Consider the following 6,000-nt stretch of genomic DNA (forward strand, 5'->3'; position numbering starts at 1 on the left):
TCGGGCAAATCACGAAGTCTCTATCGGAGAGACCAAAAGGGAGCTTTCCTAGTAACACCGAGACTAACCCGAGAGAACATGTGAAGGTAATCACTTTGAGAAGTGGTCGTGAGGTCAAGGGTGAGCTTCCGAGTGAGAAGACCAATATTAAAGCACCTGAGGTCATGGAGATTGAGGAGAGAGCCAACAAGGAAAAGGAGGTGGCACCCCCTCCTTACAAGCCAAGAATCCCTTACCCTTCAAGATTGAAGAACGACCAAAATGACGAGCAATACAAGAAGTTCTTGGTATATTCAAGCAATTGCACATCAACATTCCTTTTGTGGAGGCCTTGTCTCAAATGCCTCAGTATGTTAAGTTTTTGAAAAATCTTTTGACCAACAAGAGGAAGTTGGAAGAGAGTGCATCGGTGATCTTAGATGCCTTTTGTTTGGCGGTGTTGCAACAGAACATGCCGAACAAGAAGAAAGACCCCGGAAGCTTTATCATCCCGTGCATCATTGGTAACTTGGGTGAAGAGATGACATTGATGGATTCAGGAGCTAGTACCAATGTCATGCTATACTCTTTCTTTCAGAAGCTAGGCTTGGGAGAGCCTAGGCCCACTCGGATGACATTACAATTAGCAGACTGAACGGTGAGGCATCCGAGGGGTATCATTGAAGATGTCCTTGTCAAGGTTGACAAGAACATATTTCTTGTAGACTTCATAGTGTTGGATGTCGATGAGGATGTAGATGTTCCTTTGATACTTGGGAGGCCATTCTTGCCCACTTCCAAGGCACTTATCGACATGGACGGTAGGGAGTTGACATTGAGGGTTGGCGACGACAAGTTGACCTACCGCCTTGCCAAAGTCATGCGATATTCTATTGACTTTGATGATACTCTTTATTTTCTTGACACTACCGATGAACTAATTGATGAATATGTGCTGGAAATGTTGAATTCAGACCCGTACGAGGGGTTGCTAGACCAAATAGTGGAGGATGAAGAAGTTCTGATACTTGGTCAAGGGGAAAAGGTACCGTCTACCCCGAGGATTATAAAGAAAGTACTCCGGAAGATGAAGCGGGCAAGGAGACGCCACAAGAAATGCCCCAAGGCTATTGGGGATGTGCACGAATGGAACAAGGATGACGAACCCTTAAGTGGTAACAAGCTCGACAACTCTCTCTCTCTCTCTATCTTCATAAGACTATGGTCATCGTGCTTTCAAGTTAGAAGTAAGAGGGAAACCTTCATCTATGATCTCCCGTGAGGTAAGACAAGACACGTCAAGCTAAGTTATGTTAAACAAGCGCTTCTTGGGAGGTAACCCAAGTCTTTGCTGTTTTTCTAAGTATTAGTTTATTATTTGCATGAATAAAGCTTTGAGTGTTGGTGTCTAGATCTTTTAGATGCTATTGCTGTGTTTTTCTTGTGGATTGATTGGTGTTATCCTGTGCATAAATGTGTGTGGCACAGTATCTTGGTTGTTTGAGCATGTGTTTCATGATTCTCTTGTTCATTTTACATTGTAGAGGCAGGCTCTGAGTATGTATACATGTTCAGGAACTTTCTGCAAAGCCTACAGATTTTTCTAAGTTAACTAGAGAAGACACACAGGCGTGTGCTTTCGTTCAAAGCTTATACCGAGGGGACATAGGGGCGTGTGTTTGCCCTTGTGAACGACCTTGTGACAGTCACACGCTCGTGTCGAATTTCCACACGGGCGTGTGTTTCTCTGCAGATGTTCAGAGCTCTATCCCGAGAAGACATAGATGTGTGTGAATGCCCCTATGAGTAACCATGCGAAGATCCACATGCTCGTGTGGAATTTCTGCATGGGCATGGGAAACACTTAGAACTTTTTCTCGGTTGGACAGAGAAGCCACAAGGGCTTGTGGATGCCCTTGTGGTCGGGCACACGGGTGTGGGGAATTTCCACACGCCCGTGTGGATGCGTTCAGAGGTAAAGAGTGTTATCCCGAGAGCACACAGGGGCATGTGTTTGCCCCTATAAGATTCTCTTGTGGAGTCACACGGGCATGGGTAATTTCCACACGCCGATGTGGATGATCAGAATATCAAGTGGCACGGGTTTTCTTTAAAATCTATTTACGTTTCTTCATCTCCATATTTCCAATCACTCAGAGAGCACTCGTATTCACTATCCCAACCTTGCACCATTGATTTAGAGGGGTTCTACTTGAGTTTTCTGGCCGATTTTGAAGTTTCTACTTTCATCTCATCGGTAAACCTTCTTTCTCTCTTCTCTTCACCACACTTGATTTTAATTGATTAAAATGGTCAATGTTGCTTCGTTTTTGTTATTAGATGGCCTATGCATGTTTAGAAAGAGTTTAGAAATGATTCTAAAGTGTATTTTTGGATTTTTATCATGCATCCGTGTGGTTTTCACACCTAGTGGATCAACATGGGCGTGTGGAATTTCCACACAACCATGTGGATTTCAGCAGCATCAATCCTGTGAGCCAATTTGATCGATTGTTTTTAATTCTTGCAGATATGGCACCCAAGACGAAGATTGTGGCCAGTAAACGTGCCAGAGAGCACTCCCCTAAGATAGAGCACAAAGAGTTCGCCATTCCTGAGCACCAGGCTCGGTTTGAGTGATTGTCAAAGCTCAGGTTCAGTCAGTCTCGATTCCCAGATGTTAGTGATCTTAGAGAGATTCAGATGGCCAGTGAGATGGCAGATGAGGTAGAGGATCTTCTCTTAGTTGACAGCTGGCATAGATTATTGTCAATCCGAGAACCAGCTATTCGTCAGCTTACCTTTGAGGTGCTCTCATCTTTCGAGTTTGACAGATCGTACTCCAGATTCAATAGTGCCGATATTATATAGTTTAGAGCTTTCGGACAGCACTTCAACATTAGTGTCTGAAAGGTTTTAGTCCGTCTAGGCTTGTATGATGAGGCTTACACAAACACAGAGGAGTATGACCATTTGCCTATGGATTATCTCAGTGCACTGACCCCACAATGAGCATACAGAGTTTTATGTGGACAGGGGCAGTATGACCCAGGCATGTCTAAGGCCACGTGCCTGTCCCGGTCGAGTTATAGATATATACATGCGATCCTTAGCAGATCAATTAGTGGCCGAGGTGACAGCACAGGTGTTTTGAGCCATGAGGACTTACTCTACTTGTATTCCATATTCCAAAGTGAGCCAATTCATCTGGGGCACATAGTGGCAGACTACTTAAGGCACCATGGCCAGTATGCGAGAGTAGGAGTACTATTCTCTGGTCCTTACACTACTAGACTCGTCATGGGCATGGGTCTGTTGGATGCCATCTGTGGAGCAGAGAAAGCGATCGTTCCCTCCACTATCGTCCTAGACAAGATGAGACTGATGGGGCTAGTGTACAGACACAGACCTAGAGCGTACGCTTTGATGAGGCCTGCCCCAAAGATAGCTGAAGGTGAGGGTGACGCTGCCGAGGGTTCTCAGCTTGTCCCCGAGCCTCAGCTAGAGCATACGGTGGCCGAGGCACCCCCTGCAGCACAGGAGCCGCATACAGTACACATGTTTTCTCCTTCTTGAGCCTATGATTGTTTTAAGAGGCTCGAGGGCATTGTGGGGATGCTTCAAACCGAGATTACCGAGGTTCGTGCGACACAGGCCACGCAGCACGCAGAGGTGATGGCATGCCTTGATACTCTACAGCAGTTACTTGAGCGCGACGCGTCCTCACCCTTCATTATGAGACCAAGGACCCCTCCGGCTTGGCTAGCATCACCATCACCAGATCCACCAGCGCCGCTCAACTTAGCAGTAGCAGTAGAGCCGACCACCGATGACACCAACGCTTGAGGCATCTTTAGTTTTCTTTTCTTTTGTTTCTCGTATTTTACTTTTGCATTATCCTTTGGGCTTGTATACTCAGAAAGGATCTTCCTTCTGAGTTTGCATTTTATTTTTGTCTCTTGTTGTATTTCAATTTTATATACTCGAGTTGTTTTTGTTTATTGAGCTTCACTTAACACCCTTGTGTATGCGTGCAGATGGTCTTGTCAGTATGGAAATTGAGGAGGAGTCATAGACACGGTCAATGTGTTTTAACTTGGCCATGTGTGCTTCACAACCCGTTGGAACTCAACTCCCAAGGATCTAGCTCCATCAAACACACCACTAGGAGTTCAGGGGAGTATTCTTTCAATTGCCCACTCCCACATATATTTTTTTTTGAGTGATATACTTTGTATTGTGCTTGCATGTGTACATTGAGGGCAATGTACATCTTAAGTGTGGGGGGGGGAGTTCATATTGCACATATTTTATATCTCTGCTTTGATCTTGCATGCTCACATAGGTAATGGCGGTTCACCTTAGTTGCAATGATTGTATTCTTGAGTTTAGGAGAATTTTCATCATTGGATGTTTTCATGCTCTAAGTTTTACTTGGATTTTCAGGAATTTTTTCCTGATTGACACTTATTGCACTACTCATTCATTAAACTTTTTTGGAAACTCATGTTTGACGTTTAAGGGACTAATTGGTGCTATTTCTTGTGTTATTTGTGCTAAAAAAAAGAAAAGAGAAAAATACTTGTTTTAGTTGTGCATTTAGGGTAGAAAGAGCTACCACCTATGAAGTATGAAGCTACTCTCATAAGTCAAATACTAGTTATGCCCAATGAGAGAAAGTGCTATCTCATGGGATGAATGAAAGCTACTACCCCGGTAGAAAAAGCTAACACCTTGAAAGTGTGAAAGCCACCTTAGTGGCCGCTTCGGAAAGGGTTACCTTAGAGGATGTGCGAAGCTACTACCATCTCTTTATTTTGTGTTGTTTTGTAGGTAAATATGTCTGTTATACCCAGAACTTTGAGGAGTATACATTGGGTTGACTTGAGTGAGCTCACACACTTACACGATTTCGGGTTTGTTGTTCTTTTTGATTTGAGATTTTAGCTAGAGCATTGATTTTTTCATATTTAGTGATGAAATTTCCCTTACTTGTAGAATGCTTCCTTTGCATGCTTTGGTGAACTTAAGGCCAAGCAATTTAAATATTTCCTTCATCTATGCTTCATTGTTTTATTTTTGCTTGAGGACAAGCAAAAGCTTAAGTGTGGGGAAGTTTGATAAGTGCTTGTGTATTAGTAATACGAAGTATTCTTTTCTTACGATGAGCATTACTTTTATTAGATTTTAGCGCTAATACATGTGTATTTGTGAACTTTCATGCATAAAGGGTTGTGAAGCCAAATATGAAAGAAACAAACCAAAGTAGATTGTGATAGTACTTTGTTGATGAAGTCTGAGAGTAAACAAAAGTGAAGACATAAGTTGTCATTAAAGGTACGTGAATGTGTGCCAACCTCTATGCGCTCAAGCAATTACATGGTTTGGAGGGGCATAAAGGCAGTCATATTTGGGTATTTTGACTTGTGTAATGTTAGCAAGATCTTCACCAATATGGTATTTTATTGAATAAGCGATGCGATCTACGGCATAGACGTGTGCCCGTTTATATTGCCTCGATGAAAAGTGTGGATTCGGAAGTATTTTGGCGGAGTACTGCAGTAGCTACTGTAGCAAATCACTGTAACAATTTTTACAGTAACAGTTACTAAAAAAATCAGATTTCATAAATCCACATGGGCGTGTGGAAATTCCACACACCCGTTGGATGCCCGATTCCAGCCTTTTATAAAGCCGTGACTTGTACCAATTTGGGGATCTATCTTTCATCCTTTCTCCTATCTTTTCTCCATCTTTTGGGAGACCGGCGGCTAGGTTTTAGAGAGGCTTTGGCAAGGCTTTTGGAGTGGTTATACAGCTTCGACACCGCGTTTTTCTTGGAAGATAGTTATCAGGGGAGCTTTCATTGATACTGATCCGGTGAGGTGTACTCTAGGCTTGACAAGGGGACCCTTGGAGAGGAAGAGGCTACTCCTCAAGACAATCGACACAAATACCGAGGTGGTTTCCTATGGATTACATGTTTTTATTTTCAATTTCATTATTGATTGTATCTTGCTC

The sequence above is a fragment of the Dioscorea cayenensis genome, chromosome 17 (genome assembly GCF_009730915.1).
Source record: "Dioscorea cayenensis subsp. rotundata cultivar TDr96_F1 chromosome 17, TDr96_F1_v2_PseudoChromosome.rev07_lg8_w22 25.fasta, whole genome shotgun sequence".
Taxonomy (NCBI): Eukaryota; Viridiplantae; Streptophyta; class Magnoliopsida; order Dioscoreales; family Dioscoreaceae; genus Dioscorea; species Dioscorea cayenensis.